At 39.6% G+C, this 17,624-nt stretch overlaps 1 long non-coding RNA gene across 1 annotated transcript; it reads left to right on the top strand.

Annotated features, from left to right (window-relative positions):
- The first annotated feature begins 4,284 nt into the window (after positions 1-4,284).
- Positions 4,285-8,992, top strand: LOC132070335 (uncharacterized). Its single transcript, XR_009417948.1, has 3 exons — positions 4,285-4,521; positions 4,723-4,798; positions 8,893-8,992. It is a non-coding gene; the product is annotated as an uncharacterized LOC132070335 (long non-coding RNA).
- The last annotated feature ends 8,632 nt before the right edge of the window (positions 8,993-17,624 follow it).

Raw genomic sequence — 17,624 nt, 5'->3', positions numbered from 1 at the left:
TTTTCATTGGTGAAAAAGTTACTGGCTTGAAAATTAATGATTAATTTTATATTAAGTTTGGGAGATTGAGAACAGTGAAGTCAATAGTTCTAGCAAACAGCATGGTTTCCATATCACATTTAATTACACATTAGTTCTTTAATATTTTTTTTTAAAAAGCACATTAAACCTTTCTTATAAATATTTTAGCAGTTACATAATGGACTGAGTTGTTATTTGCAGTGGGATGTCTTTCTTCATATTTTCCTTCTGTCCTATCTGTTAACATGTCAATAGACAGCTCAGGGACATGGACACTGAAGAGACACAGCCAGTTTGAGAAAAGCAGCAAAACTGGTAACTGTGACAGGCAGAATCAGATCTGAGGTGATCTTTTTGTAGAGTTTTACACCACACTGAAGCAGTTACTTACTTCTAGCAAGCAACTTTTAAGTGTTTGTCACCTACTGCAATTGAATGGGGAACACAAAAGTTGTGACAAGTTGTGATATTTTTCCTTTAAGTATTTCCATAAGTTAGAGAGACAGAGCTGAGAAATCTTGAATGTAGAGGTCTTCTAGTATACATTGGTTATTTGCTGACTTTCCTTGTGATGAAGGCCAGAAAGTTTGAAATTCAGAGGAAGGGCTGCATCATGCCTTGAAGACAGATTCCTAACTGGGGAGGCAGAGTCCCTGCCCCATTTCTGGCACACAGGAGCCCAGCTCCCTGCACCTATTAATGCAAGGGCAGAAGAGGCTCTGCTGCAGCCCATTCCCAATGTAGCACCAGTTTGGCAAGGCCAGAAGCAGCCCTTGTGTCTCTGGGAGAGTACAGGCTCAGCAGTGGTGCTTATCTCTTCATCTGCTCAGTCCCTTCATGAGCTTTCACTCCCAGTAGCCTGCAGACAGGCCAGGAATTCTGCATCATTTGTCTGTAAATCCAGGGCCTGCCTTGCAACCACAAGCCACTGCATAATTTATAAAATGCAGAGTGCTCTCTGCTTCTTAAACACAACCCGTCCTAGCCTGAGCACCTCTTTAAATTGAACATTGTCTTATGCACTTTGATTGTATGTGGAAATATACTGCTTCAAGGTAAAAGGAGAGGAGTTGAATTATTATCCTGAAGGCTGTTTGTACACTTCCACGATCCACCCACTCATCTTACCTTGAGGGCGAAGTGAATTGCATGGGCTGGTCAAGAACAGAGCAGAGCAGTCAAGTGCTGACTGACAAGGTTGCCCCTCCTAAGTGCTGGCTCTGAGCTCTGATCCCTGAGCACTATTGATACTCGGCAGTGAAGCAGAACTGCTGACGTTCCTGCTGGGCTCCTCACACAAACCTGAACATCCCCACTGCATTCTCAAATTGGAGCCAGAGTTCAAGGAAGAAAATTCAAAACAGGGATTTTCATCTTAAATGAAAGATGTTTTCGCTGTGGCTCCTATTCAGTTCCATACTCAAACTTTAACCTAACTTTAAACGTTGCACCTAACTTTAAACATTAAAACCCTATTGTGTACTGGAAGGCTAGAAGTCAGCTTTGTGATTGAACTTAGCTTGCTGAACTTAGGCCTATATCAAGAGAGAAACCTCTGAAGCACTTCTCTTTATTAAAAAAATATTTCTACTGAGAGTTGACATGTTCCAGATATGGCAGCAGACCACATTTCTTAAAAGTTACCTCATGGTCTCAACCTTCCTAATGACACTGTAAACCACAGGTTATCAAACCAGATTTAAAGTGTGTGCATATAGAAAACTCCATTACAAAGAGAGCTATCACAGCTGGCCTGGCCATTCTTATTTTATTACAGAAGAAAACCAAATATGTATGCATGTGTATCTACGTATCTGTATGTATTTCATTTATAAAAAACAAAGGGCAAATGCCTGGCCCTTGGAAAATAATTACCTTCCCATGTATTTCAGCAGGGCAGGATTTCTCATATTTCTCATCAGCAGTTTGATCTCTAACCTGATTTCCCTCTGAATGTGGTTTAAACTTTACCCAGTTCTTTTTCTTCCCCCTACTTCTTGTTTTATAAATGTGAAAGCATAATTAACTGTGATTATAAAAAGGAAAACTTTGCATTTACACAGGCATGGTTTTTTACCTTCATTGATTAGAAATGTGTCTTTATAAGTTTTAGAACTATAGCAGAATACTAGCTATAAGTAAAATAGTTATTTTTCATTATTCCTCTGAGGTACACTTGAAAGTTAAAGCAATAATAAAATAAATGACAAAAAAAATTTAAATACTTAGGAACACTTAAGAAAAAAAACTCAAATGGTAAAAATAAAGAGAAGGGAAAATGTGCAAAAAGTGAATGTTAAAAACGTTGCTGCTCTTAGAACTTGTGAGAGTATTAACATTGCCCAATGTTATGGAGCAATGGAGCAAGCCCCAGATGGGCACGTGGTGGGCACGTCTCTGTAAGAATTCTTACCATTGCCATATGCTGCTGCTGATGATACAAAAGGGGAAAAATCAGAGATGGAGGAAGCACAGACTGTAAACCTAATGCAGTGCTTTAAAAGAAATTGAGTGGGATGGATTCTTAGTCCACATGTTATAGAGAACTTAGTGTAAATTTTCCAGCTTTTCCACTGAATACTTCTCCCAACAACATGAGGTGTATGAGTGGATGGCTGAGTCAAGTTCATTGCAAATGAGGTAATAAAGAAACAAAAATATTATTCCTGGGTAGATACAATGGAAGACAAAATCAGCACTGGAAGGATTTGCCTGTAAAGGGGATACTGTCAAAGGGTTTCCCATCACTGGAAAGTCATCCTTTATTTCTAGTACTGGTTTACAAAGGCAAAGTACCATCAAAACTTATGTGGGATACCTATGTGTGTCATCTGTGTGGCATGCAGGTGGATATATGCTGAAATAATGCTGAAAAGCCTAGACATGCAAATCTTCAGACCTTTTGAAAGCTCTGGTTTAGAGTGAGCAGGGAGTTGACCCTTTGCTCCCTCAACCCTCTGAAGTCACTTTCTGACTCCAGGGTGGACAAATCACCACTGTCAGCTGCTAAATTAATTGAACCAAAAATTGAGGGAGAGGGACCCACACTTCACCCATTCCACATGCAGGAAAGTTCAGGAAGTGGGGGGAGGAAAGGGGAGGCTTCCTGATCTGCCAACTAGACCACTCTGTGAACACTTTCAAACAACACACCTTCAAATCCTTGTCTAGACATGGCCTTATGCAAGCCAGAGATAAGAATCAGCCCCTGAATGGGTGTTTTGTTATATAACCACCCATGAGGCACAGGGAGTTAAACATTTGCAGTAGTTTGTAACATTCCTAAAGCATTACGTTTCCAGCAAAGTGGATTATCTTGTCTCATTTTTCTCTGATGAACAATCAACTTCGATCTTGACACATGAATTTATTATGCATGGGTTAGACAAACTGAGCCTTAATAAGCTGCAGTTAAAAACCTCACTTTGTGTTTGTGGAGAGAAAACTCAGCTCCTAGCTTGCCTGACAGGGGTATGAAATCGAAATCAGGCTTCTCTACCCTCGTCCAGCTCAGGTTGGATGTCTATATACCAAAGATGTGAATTTTTTTTATGGGTTTTGCTAGATATTTGATTGCTTTGTTGGAACAGTTCCACAGTAGCTGACTGAGCTGACCTCCAGATGTATCTCCTCCAGGGCATTATGTTCTGTTTCACATTATCAGCTGCATGCTCCAAAGGTTAGGTTGTGAGAGCCTGGGTGGGGCTTTTAACTCCTTCTTCCATCCCAGCAATCCTGACATGCCTGTTCTCCTGCTCTTCCCTGGTTAATTCTACCCAACACTGGAACACAATACAAACTCAGCTTGATTTAATAATTGCAGTCATGATTTATGTGCAACGGTGTCACTTCACTGAGCATTGATTTGATAGATAATGGAAAGCATGTGCCTGGCTTATTTGGAAAGTTTATTTGACACTACAGATTCTTGAAGGAATATGCAGAAACTTCTAAATATATGGGACAAACTCACCTGGTGTAAATCAGGTGTCTGAATTGACAAGAGCAGTAATGGGTAAGGCAGTAATTAGTATGCATAACTATTTCAAGGTGAGTAAAGTAAAACAGTTCCAGAGCCCAGAGTGTCATTGATTTACGCCAGCTGAGGATATGGCCCGTAGAACTGACAAGAAATGGCTATGCCTACTAATTACTGAAGCTGCTAATGTATTTCAGCTGGTACTAACTGGTTTTATGTCACTGGAAAATTACAGAAGGGCTAGCTCTTGCAGACCAGACACCAGCCTGGTTGTGAAGTTTTTTTGGTTAAATGTCCAGAAAAGTGGGGCTGCAGTTTATGTGATGACTGTTCTTGCTAACATTAAACCCTGATCAGACTTCTCACTAACTTGGGCATCCTACTTACAGTTTGCACCGTCTTCTTCACAGATTGAGGCAGGATGAAAAGCAAATTTTTGGGTTAGCCTTCTGGCATAGTGTGGTTTGGGATGCTTTTGACACTATTACAATTTCAGGTGGTCACTCAGGAAGAAGCAGCTGGTGAGTACAGAACACTTCCATATACTTGGTACTTGCTGTGGTTTGTAAGCAGCAAGAGCTGAAAATGTGTGGGAAGTGCTTTAAATGGGCTCACACGGCTTCTAATTTATGTAGAGGGTATTGAGGGTTATACTGCATGCCATATTTTGTCCTGTCAGATTTATGTCTCACATCACTTCAGTCACAGGTATGTCTTTCCAGGGATTCAAATCATCACTGAAGGTAAAAGCCCTCACAGACATGAGGACACCAAAGTCCTTCAGAGCACGGCCACAGGGTGAGTGAGCATTATTTCCCAGCTTCTGTTTTGTTCAGTTCAAGGCCTGTGATGTTTTGAAATGGAGGAATGTTTTTTTTTATTCCTGAATCAAGTTTCTTTAGAACTTCATTGGTAACTGTTGGCATAATTGCCAGTGGGACTTGACCAGGCAAGAACATTTAGAAGGATTTTTAAAAATGAGGTCTCTGCCCTGGCTTTTCTCTACTGCCACTGACACAAGAACACTGGAACTCCCTGGAAATGTTCAGCTCTAAGACATTTTTCATATACTGGTGTGCTCAGCATATACAAAATATTCTGGGAAACAACTGAACCTTTGACAATACTTCCTGGCAAGGAAGTTCCCTTTGTAGTTTTAGTCTGGAAGACAAACAAGTGAGCCCAAAACTGCTCATGTTCACAGAGTAACTTTTATTTACTTAGTCAGTAACCCTGGAAAACAGATGGTTACAGAAACATGTGGGCAACTCCTTCACCCTCCATTCCCACTTCAGCGCTGTTGGATAAAAGCCACATTAACTCTAAAGCTCAATGTAGTGCATGTGGTAAGAATTAGACAGGAAAATTCCCCTTAAAGAAATACAGTTACAAATCTAACAATTTCTATTCTCAAGACTAAAATTCCTGCCCACAAGCCAAAAACAGAAAAAAAAGGTAAATATCTCTGCACCTTTTCGTGACCTGTGCTAGAAAAATGTAAATGAAGAAATTATTGAATAAGGTTGTGATATTTTCTTGCTTTCACAGTCTAAAACAAAACCTAATATTAATTGTCACAAGTATCTTTGTGCTAGTATCTCCTTTTCATTCAATTGACAGGCTCTGTTGTGTTATAATGTTAATCCATTTTGACAATACAGACAAGATATCTTCATAAAAAACAGATCTTAACAAGACTTTCTGTTGACCTTTACCACATAGCTCGGTTATTTTCATAATTTACCTTGATTATCCTCACTTCAGCTGTAGCCACAGTACTTTAGAAAAAAATTCAACTAAAACCAAATTGGTCAATTAAAAAAATCATCTCAGATTTAAGATACTACTTGATCAGATGTTTTGAGTTTTAAATTACTAAGTTTGTTACAGCTAACTTGTCTTAATATTATTCAATATTGCTGTGCATGCTTTTACTAACACAACTGCTAATAAATCATTCTGAAAGAAGAAAAAGTATTATTTGGTATTAAGCCAGATTGCTTTTTTTTTTACCCATTTTTCTTTCTTTCTTGGAGTTGTTTAACCACAGGGTCGGCTCTGACAACATATAAGTACCTAAACTTTAAATAGCAGCTTTTGTCCAAACTATTGCACTCATCCATTAGATCTCTTACAGTTTCCTTATTCTTACATAGCGAATAAATATATTAAGCCTGGTTCTTCATTGTCTACTCTGTGAGTAGTCATTATGCCCTTGCAAGGAAAACACAACATGAAAGGGAAAAAAAACCTGATTGGTAGCACAATGGATTTGTTTTGAACTCACCACAATAATTACACAAGGTGATGAGTGATGAAGAATCCAGCTCATTATTGCTAAGAAGCACCTCTCTTTTAGCTAGTACTGCATATCATAGATATGAAGGCCGTGGTTTATTGCAGTGATTATTATTAGTCCAGTTGCCAATCCAAAGATCATATTTGATTGTCCCATGTGCAGCAGAATGCTAATCTATTTCCCTTCTTCATTCTTCCTCTATGCCTGTATAGACAGGTACATTAATCTACTCTGCCAAGAATGATCTTTTCATCTATGCAGAACTAAAATGATTCTTCCCTCTTATCAGCATCTTCCTATAAGCAGAAGATAAACCAAAAACGTTTCCTCACCCCATGTTTTTGTCAGTTCTCTGCTTGGAGGGTGATCAGATCATTTTTAATTGCACACTGAGCAACAAATATCTGACGTTTGCATTTGAGTGACTAAGAGCTGAATTTTGTTGACAATACTAATATGCTCTTCTGTTTAATGTATATCAATTTTTAGAAGTTTAATCAGATTAACACTTTGCTGAGGACTCACAGGAGTACCTCATTCTGACAATACTCAGTGTTTGTCATTTTCCAGATAACACCAAGCTAAATTCCTTCACCCCAAAGATTCTGCATGCATCATGTCCCAGGCTATCCTGGGAAGGAAAGCAGCAGTGCAAATAGACCCAGCTCTTAGCAAAGAGGTTTCAAAAGGCAGGATCATCCAACCAAACAGCTCGCTGGCAAGAAAAAGGGGCAGCCCCACTCATCCCCTTTCCTCGGGCACTGCTCTTATCTCCTGTCAAACACACTGAGCACAGTGAAATGGCCAAATGAATCATCTTCTGGGGGCCTGGTGACCTCATGGGAGGAATTTCACCATCATCTCTTTGGAAGGCAGGATCAAGCCTGTAGAGGCACTCTGAAGTAATTTATCTGTGGGAGGAAGAATCTAAACTTGTATGATCCTCAGCTTGGCTGGAGGGACAGGTTTTCATGCAAAATCTTCATTAAATTGGAAGTAGAGTAAAATTTTCTTTTGACAATGTTTGGCTGTTTGATTCATGTTTGAGATTTACCTAGGGCTCTAACTAAAAGAGGGAAAAATGAATGAAGAGGATCTCATCTGCTTGTTAGCCCATGAGTCAGCGTGATAAGATGCAAGGTGTGACCCAAGTGCATTTTTGGGTGACATGTTAAAGCAAAGTTCTGACCACTTTGTTCATTAAAGATCCCACTGCAGTAATTATATCTGTAAAGTGTGTTAACTCTGATGGCCTGGCCAGATGCCAAACTTCAAAATTGCATTCTCCCATCTTTGTTTCAAGTGGACGCTGTAGTCCTCATTTCCTCTCCAAAACAACTCCCTTATTCTAGACTGCTAAATCCTTCCTGTGTTCCACCACAAAGTTTCAGCACTGTAATAGATTAAACAATCATTAAGTGCTTACTGTATCAACTTGTAAAGCAAGGGGGTATTTCACAAGATGAAAGGCAGCATAAAAATGTAAACTACTAATAGTTTTGGGCCCGCTCACTGCAATACGAAATTTGGCCAGTGGCAAAAAGTAATCAGCTGAGGGAGAGTTGAGTGGCTCCATTACCCATTGATGTGCAACATTTCTCCCAGCATGTTCAGTGTCATGAATGCATAAGTTTGACCTAAAAATCAGATCTTTATGTACATCGTGGTACTGGCTTGGCTTTCTTTTTTAGGTCAGATTCTCAACAGATTTATGCTGCAAGCAGTTACAAATTCTGCTTGAGAGACACTTGTGTTAAAAACAAAAAAAGGTAGTATTTGGGCTTTTTGTACATGCTTGGGTTGCCTGTGTGGGCTCAATGCAGGAGAGTAATTTCATAAAGGACACAAACAAGACATCTGTGTTAAAGTTCTCCCCTGCCTGATGCACCATCTCTCTCACTGGGTGTTTAGAGAGAGAACATAAGAGCACACCTGTAGCAGTATTTCCCTTGGTAATATCTCCCCAGATTCTCCCTCTACTAGGCTGTACAAGAGAAACAATACAAAGGATTGTGGTGTGAAGAAATGATATACAGATGTAGCTGACACTGACAATGCAATTTGCATAATATGGTAATGTATGCATCATAGTTCCAACTACATACATGATCAAAGCATCCATTGTAAATGATAATGCAAATTAATTTTAGGCTCATTATTATTAATTGGACCTGAATTGAAATCAGATTCTGTAAAAATAGAATAAAGAAACAAACTGAAACTATTTAGGGAAACAGACATTAATGTGATTATTCTCTCTCACTCACAGTTAGGCACATGCTCCTTCTGCCTGCGTTGCTCCTTCTGCCTTCTCTGGTATGATTTCAGACAGAAATTCTCCTTTATTCTGCAGTTCATTCTCTTGGTTTCTCTTTTGATGTTCATGTCACTCAGCACATTTTCTTAAATGTATTATTAAGGTCTGCCTGGTCTAATAGGTTGCCATTACCCTCAGCTTGATTCATTCCTTTTCCAAATTAAATCAAGTTTTGGCTTGAATAATGTTGATAGGGACATTTGCGTAGACTAAGTTTGTTACTCCTGTAATGGGGTTGTTTTTGTGAATTAATGGGTCACTTGTTTTTAAAAACAGAACACCAGCATGTTCCTGATGTTCCTGCCCCTTCTAATAACTCCGTAATGGTGATCTTCTGTCCTGTTGTAATGGTTTCTAGTTTCTGCAGTGCCTGGAGGTAAGAGAAGGGTAAAACTCTAGGATCTAGCCATTACCCAGTACTGAAGTTCCTGTCCTAAAGTGGGTTTAAAATTATTTAATCATGTAATGTAATTACATCCTGATTTTTGCTAAATATTTACATCTGGTCAGACTACTTTTTTTTCCTAGACAGTACTAGAATGTGATCTTCAGTGACTACAAAATTATTTAGCATTGATAGCTCTCACCTGTAAGAAGTGCATGGTTAGTTTCCTGAAAATTAAAGCCACCATTAAGATATGAGCATCTTTTTTCTCTCTGTGAATATTTGAACTTAACAATAAACATGCTTTCATGCACTGGGAAAAGACTGCAGCAGTTGTAGATGCAAAACAATATTAAATTTCTTCCTAAATTGAGGAAGCTAAAGAGGACAGATAAAGTTTGTGATCTCATTTCTAGGAACATTCGTCTGCCTCTCCTTAGTAAGATCTTAACGAATTCACTCTGGCATTTTAAAGGAAATGCCATTTTAAGTAATAATTATTCTTATTCATTACCTTAGTGTTATTATTTTCTTTATTATAGTTCTTGTGATTTATTTATATGTGGCATTGTAAGAAATGTTAACAAAACAGCATCTTTTTTTTTGCATGGTTCATACTATATTGATACTTATAACTGCAGTGACATTGCACAGAGCTTATTATCTTTATATCATGGGATGCATTGCTCCATACCCAATCATTTTCCTAAAATAATTTTGGAAAATGTGTTAAGCACTGTTGCATTTATTTTGCAGTGGCTACCTTTGAACCAACAGGGCCAATATAAATATAATATACATCTATATTTATATATATAAAAGAGACAGTTTGTGTATATATGTATATAAATATATCTATATATCCTCTGATCCATTATTGCCTACATCACCTACAGAGAGTAAAGGTAGAGTGAAAACTGGAAGGCTAAAGGAAGGTATTTTGTCCCTCTCCCTTGATGGCTACTCACATTTTTACCCTGCTCTATTTCAGATGTTTTCACCATCTCCTTCAAGAGAGATACATGCAAGGAGAAGCTGAAATACTTTTCCCATTGTCCAACATACAAAACATGTTGCTGGGGAAGTCCTGGTTACCAAATGTATCTGCAGAATGTGCAGGCACTAGCAGCACTAGAGCAAGCACAAAAGATTGGCTTTGTCTCCTTTATTCATGATAAATTCACATTTTACTTCACATGCACTTGCTGAAGTCAGCAGGGCTCGAAGCAGAGTATGCAGATATTGATTTTGAATCCTGGTCCAGAATCTCTCACTCTTCCCAAATTCCACATTTTTCAGAAATGCTGCTCACCATTCCAACAGCTCTCAACTGGATATTGCAGGTGTCTTGCATTGACAGCTGCAATTTTACTGATGCTGTGCAGCACAGGATGTCCACTCTCATTATGTCTCAAGACACAGGAAATGCAACTCAGTATCTGAATGCATAAGAGAGAAGGAGCCTTTTAAAGTTCAAGGTAAGTGCCATGATTTTTAAGTTGCTGGAGGAGAAGAAGAGAGCATTTAATGGATCCTTTACTTAATTTTGAAGCTTGCCTTTCATTTTTAATGCTTCCTAAAGGATTCAAGAAGCCTGTTGACACCAGTACACGCTGGTATATAAAAATCAATTACAGAATTTAATACTTATGTCTGCTGACTTCCAACCCCACAAAAGCCTGCACTGAGGAGGTTCAAAATTAGAAGTGAAGAATTACCAGGCACTTAGATTCTTATTGTGAAGACTGCAAAACACAAGAATCAGTATGGGTAGCTACACAGAAGAGAAGCCTGCAAAACACAAGAATCAGAATGAGTAGCTACACAAATGGTAAACAAAATAAAAATATGTTGAGAAATATGCATGTGTTCCCTGCACTCAAAATTAGTCTGTTGCATTGTTTCCTGAGGCCATAATTTGCATCAGAAGTTCAGCAGGATTCAAAAATCTGACAAAATATTAATGTGGACAACAGGAAACTCTCAAGGTGTAAGCTCAGGGTTTCTAAAAATCCTACTGGAGAGGCTATACCTTCCTACACAGTAAGGCATAAGGCAATTCCTTTTTTTCAAGAGCAAGAAGGAGAATTTTCCCAAGAATAAATGTTTATTTCTTTCTTAGTTCCTTAAGCTTTCTCTAAAATTCTGCTCACTAATGGTATGATGCTAGAAATTGTGGTCTCCTGTGGTCTGATCCAACATGATCATTCTTCCGGTTCTAATCAGAATAGATATTCGATAAATAAATAATTCTTGTGACATGCAGAAGGAGGAAAAGGACAAAGCATTCCAGGCCAAGGTCAGAAAGTCCCTATGAGCTCTCTCTTCCAGATTACTCACTGTATTTCCTATTTTCACATGGCTTATTCTTGCAGACTTTGGCTTGCCTGATGCCTTTCCGTTTCACAGGATTTCTTTTCACAGATACTGACAATAGGTGTTTTGCCTTGGATGACAAACATGACAAACTGTAAAGTCATGTCCTAGACATGCTGGTGCATGCTCATATCCTGGTATGACCTCATTTTAAGGAATGTGATTGTGATTTCCAGCATTACAAGGTGAAATCAGGATTTGGTTATATCTGCCATACACCATGTGAAGTACTGTCTCTCTCTGAATTCCAGCTCAGGCCAATACATCTTCATAGCCAATGCTGGGAAACATCACCAATTACTGTGGCTGTTTATGGAGCACAAGAACAGAATATTTAATTTTACCAGCCTCTAAGGACAGCAAAGATGAATTTGAACTCTAGTTAAAGTTTTGCTGATTACTCCTGACCTTTCTGGAACAAAGACATGAAGGTCACTGGAGTCATGACTTTTTTCACGTTCTGCTTGTCTTTGTCATTCCCCTAATAATGCGGAGGACTAGAAACAAGAGCTGGGTGGTGTTTTTTTCCCCCTGCCTGGAAATCTATTTAGATTAGTCACCAGGTTTTCCAGTCTACGGTCATTGAAGGTCATTTGGTTTACAGCTGAAATTCTCAATTGGAACCTCATCTTGTAATCAGAACTTAAAACCCAAGCGAGGTTTTGTATCTCCTCTGAAAGGGTAGGTTGTTGTGTGATTAGCTTCAGAATGTTAAATGGACTGGCTGTGTAATGATGGGTAATTTTGGGGGGCTTAAATTGCTCTGTGAGAAGACCTGTCTTGAATAATAATACTGGGCTATATTATAAGGAAGAGTATTCTAGGCTTCTCCTAAATGCTAATTCTATTACACATTAACATTTCCTTGGCTGTAAAACGGCAAAAGGCAGGCCAGCAAGATGTAAAAATCTTGCAAAGTGCATTTTCACTTATAGACTGTTCCTAAGAGCAGGCCGTTTCCTGAAAACGTCCCTTAAATAAGCATCCACTTACAGTGGTCATCATCCTACAGTCAGCATCTGCTAATAGCTGCTCCACAGCCTTGGCTGCTGGCAAACACAGAGTATTTGTTGTAATCTACAGAGTGATGGAAATGCCTGTGGAATTCTTGCACTGTTTTTTTAAAAACTATTCCTGGCCTTAAGTACGAAGCACCGGTCACATGATGGGGACATACTCCTAGGGGTATACTCCTTCACAAAGCCTAGTGTCCTGTACATTCTTTGGCTCTGTAAGAATACTGGTGAGAAACTGAAAGCCCTCCTAATTTTTTATTGATTGATTGATTGATTATTTTAATGTCTCTTTCGTCCCTGTGCAACTCAAACACAAATATTTACATTTACATGTATGTGTGTGTGTATAAGTAGTTAAAACTGAGGGCTCCTTGAAGGAAACAATCCACCCCTGCCATGATATTGTTATTGAGGATAGTATTTAGCTTTGTTAAGGGAAACCAGTTTTTTCACCAACATCTCCTGCCATACAAGCTGACCTTTGATTTCTTCATTGTTATTGCACTTTTGGTTCCCAGCTTCAGAGACTAACCCATGGATGGCTTCAGCATGTTCCATCTCCCTCTCTGTCCCAGCTGCTGCCTCTATTTCTGTGCTTCCATTTGGCCTCCATGCATGGATACAAGCAGGAGGTTATCCTGCACAGGGATGGGTGTCAGACACTGCCCTGTGCAGACAGGGACAGCTTGAGGAGTGTCTCCAGCTGGAGATCTCCCCAGAGTGCCCCAGCATCACACCATGACCTCTGATGTCAGCTCTTTGCTTGTTCCAGCAGGCATTATTGTCACTCTGACTAGCAAGCTGGGCATTTCCAGAACATCTCTGTGGGCAGATGGTGCATCCCCATCTTGGCTCCATTCTTAAGGAGTCTGAGTCATCACCCTTTGGACACACCTTGACTCCTCTCTGGGTTTGCAGGAGCTGACACCATCCAGCTCTTAATCCCTTCTCCAGAAGCACTAAACTCTAATGCCAGATTACTTTTTTCCTTTATCTTCTTTAGCCACTCTACAAACAGAGCTTCTTTTAAGTGATTACTTTTATATATTCACTTTACAGGGATTAAAAAAAGTTCCATGGATTTCAGAATAGTTCACTCCAATAGATTCCAGCTCAGCAAGGCCATCAGCTTTCCAGATTTTGCAGACACTACAAACATGAATGCACCCCTATGCTCCATGGTTTTTAATATACAGGGATCCAAATTATGCTGCTGTTGCTTCACATCCCTCTGATGTAAAGATGATGGAAAAGTAAATATCTGTAAAAAGCCCCAGCCACATAAGGAGTTGATACCATTCACAGCTACCTGTGTTTTTCAGTTGTCATTAGCCAAACAAGACCCTGACTACTTTGGAGAACAAAAAGCAGCAAAGTCATTAAACAACTTTCTTCAACTCAAATTAATTTCATGAGTCGGATACATCCCAGGAATCTGGGCCTACATTTCTAAAGCAGGCTATTTTGCTGAGGCCAGGCTGACTTTTCCAGCTAGCTTCCTTTCTCCATAGCTGAGAACCTCAGAAGAAATAAAAATCAGTTTAACTCATGTTAAAAGGGCACCTTTTAACTCTATGCACCCAGACCCATCAGCCTCCTGCCTCTCTCAGGCTGGCAACCAAATACCAGCATGCTGGAGAATGAGTTTACTTTTTGAAGAGGTACAGACCCTAAAAAGCTAAGCTTTTAGCTAAGCTTACAAGGTCCATGACAAGCAAGGTCTTAGGCAGACAGAAACATGCAGCTGCAGAATGGGCCTGCTTACAATGAATTGCAGGAGGGTTATGGTTTGAGATATTTTACTTTTTAATAGGCCACGGAGTCTCCTGGATCTGTGTGGACACTCCACTTGCTCCAGGGGTCACATCTCCAACAACAGTGTCGGTAGCTGGATGCTCCCTTCTAGCACACGATTTAGTTGATGCTCCTGAACCTAATGAATTTTGGCGGCAGGAATGATAATAGCAGACAATTGTTTGTCTCCAGTCCCTAAATTTTGTTAGAGAGTTGAAATAAACCTGTCTGCTTGACTAGTCTCATGTGCAACAAAACAAAAATAAGCCTTCACAAAGAATCATTTTCAAGCGCCATTTTACTTTGTGTCGTAGGCTCGCAAATGGCTTTCATGTTTTCTCATATGTCAGATATCATAATGCAAAATAAATAACCAAGCGAAACACGCAGACATATTCTCTAGGTGGCTTGTGATGTAGAAAAAAGAGCTTTCTGCCACTTCCCTTACCTCCTTCCTAGTCTTTTTTTTTTTTTTTTTTCCTTTCTAAGGCTTGCAATAGATGCTTCTTTGTAGCACGGGCATGAAACACTAATGCTGTTTTAATACTGTACCACTTTGCAGCATTTCAGAGCCCAGTCACAGCTCCGGACCCCCTGTGAGTTAGACATGGTGCAGACAGAACAAAGTGAGCCCTGGCTGTGAGGACAGCCCATCCCACACTGCGCCTCCCACGGCCACAGGAGACCCACATTGTAAATGTTGATGCATTCAACACATCTGCCACACATGCAGATCATGGAGACACTGACATTGCCTGAGACACTGGGGGGTTGGCAGCAGTGCCTCTTGGTTGCTAAATACATCATTCAAAAGGAACCATTTAAAAAATAAAAAGCTTAAAGCTGGTGTTTGTCGTGTGTATGCAGCTTTGGAGGATCATGGGAGTGCAGCAGGACTTGTCAGGTCAAACATTTAAAAGTCCCCCAAGTCATGTTGGAAGTCACAGCCTTAATTTCAGAAGTGAATTGGAATTTAATTTCAAGGAACAAAGAATTTAGGACGTTTTTGCAAGGAGGGATAGGCTCCCATTTCACTTTTCAAAATATTACCTCTTCTGTTTAAAAAAAAAACAAACCCTCCCACTACAGACCCATTCCTGACACTCCAGAACAGACAGAAAACAGCAACAACTCTCTGCTGATTACACCAGCACAGTGCTTGCCCACTAGCAATAGCCAGAGAAGAAAAATCCCTATTACAAAAGGTCTTACAACAGGATCTTTTTTCCTTTATTAATAAGGCAATCACAACGAAATTTTACTAGAGCCAAATTAAACTAAAAACTAAAATTTTGCCCTCCTCTGGTCCCTATCTCTATCATTTTTGCTTGACTTTACATTGAAGTCATCAAATAAAACTTCAAAATGGCATAGGACCAGTGACCTACCATTTAGCATCAGCATTTTTCCCATAAAAGCAAACCTACTTCTGCTAGAAATAGCTACAGGCATTTGACTCATTAAATTTTGGTTTGAATGAATATTTTTGATCAAAATAAAATGTTATTTATAAGTTACTGAAAAAAATCTATTAAAGCTCTTCCTAAAAACAAAGCAGATTTTCTGTCTTTTAAAGTAGGAATCATAACTAAAGGCTGTTATTTCTTTTTTCTATGCAGTTATTTGGGCAATTAAATATATTAAGAAAAAAAATTCTCCTAGAAACCTCATAATTTTGCCCCTCAAAATAACAATAGCAGAGTAATTCATTCTAGAAAGATAAATAAATTGTTCTCTGCCTCACAATTACTTTGTTTTGACCTGTAGGTCAAAATAGGATTATGCTTCTTGTTAAGAGAAATAGCTCTGTAAAGGGAAGCATGTTGACAGTGACTTCAAAACAGTTTCAAGCAATGAATGATCCAGCATCCTTGCTTAAAATCCCTCATAAAATTCTCTAACTTCCAAAACTGGAACCTTCCAAGGTGTGCTCCCAAGGCAGGTCTCCATGCCCAGCTGATGCTGGGTTTGCACTCACTCCCAGACTGTGTCCCCTGTGCTGTAGGTGACGCTGTCCAGGGAGATTCCTGGCACCAGTAAAACACCCTCAAAACTGCTGCATATTATGTTTTTCCAAATTATCTGCTGGTTCATTAAAACACAGTGAAAAATTATATACTTTCAAAAAGTCACTGGGGGCAGCTGCAGGAACATGATTTCTCTTGGACAGAGTAAAACCATTGGGACCCTGACTCCATGTCTAGACTTTATAACAGTAAAAAAAGCAGCAATATTTTGCTGATTTCTTGCATCTCAGGGACTTTCTCTAGGTTTTTTAAGGGCTTCAAACCCCTGTTATTAAATGTGGTTTGGTATTTACCTGCCACACTGACAGACACAGGTTATGCTCTGCACAGCAGGATCAATAGTTCTTTTGCTACCAGTTGGAATATTCCATGTAGGATAAAAGTTGCAGCCACAGAGAATCCTGCTGCATGAGAAGTATATTGTGGTGGCCATAGCTGGGAGAAATTTGGCTTAGCTCCCTAGATTGCATAAATGTAAAGTCCACTTAACACCAGCTGCGTGTCTGGCCTTAAAAGCTGATTTATCATTTTGGTCCCTTAGCCTAGGTCAAAACTATCATGCATGTATCTAATTGAATGTGCCGAACAGCTGACATGGAAAGAGAAAGTATGTTTGAAACAAAAAAATAATTAAAAGTATGTCAGAAAGCAACAAGATCATTCCTGGTTATTTTTGGAGTGCTCATGACAAATTTCTGATACGCTAACCACCTGTGAGGGCAGTGCTAGCTGCTTCCAGTGAGAAACGCTCCCACCAGGTCTTCGTCTTTACAGCCAAAGTTTTCAAGGACGTGGCTTGTTGCTTAATTCATTTGATCCTATTGGCTGGCTGTCAACTAAAGTGTCAATCCTGTATTTGTAACGTCATAAACTTCCAAGTATGATGTTGTAAACTGAGGACCATGACTTTGACTTAAGGGCAGCAGCAGATGGCCGAGGCACGCACTTACGAGCTTGTTTTCAGGAATGGAGACCTCGCTATCATAGCACTAAAAAGTTACTTCACTGGAAAAGGAGGCAAGAAATCATTTTGCCTAAGTGCCCCTACTGTTTCTTCCAGAAAAAAAGCATAATTGATTTCTAAGATCTGTGCAAGACTGCATATTTACTGTGCTGAATGAAATATGGGTTGCATGAATTCCGCCGGTGTGACATTCAACCCACTCGAATATTATGAGTTTGACAGTTTGACTCTAACTCAGTTTATTTCCCACTTGAGAGACTGGAGAGGAACAGATGGGGATGTGAGAACGACCAGGGAGGGGAAGAGCGTGCAGCAGCTTGTGCTGCCGGGCCCTGGTGTGAGCGCACCTCCCCGCAGCCGCTCAGGGGTTGTGACCGCCGCTGAAAAGTGGTTTTCCAGACTTTATTAAAGCTGCACAAGTGCATGCAGCTCCTAAAGCAGGCGTT

The sequence above is a fragment of the Ammospiza nelsoni genome, chromosome 2 (genome assembly GCF_027579445.1).
Source record: "Ammospiza nelsoni isolate bAmmNel1 chromosome 2, bAmmNel1.pri, whole genome shotgun sequence".
Taxonomy (NCBI): Eukaryota; Metazoa; Chordata; class Aves; order Passeriformes; family Passerellidae; genus Ammospiza; species Ammospiza nelsoni.
The sequence above is the reverse complement of the archived record's forward strand: the minus strand, read 5'-3'. Positions and strand labels throughout refer to the sequence as shown.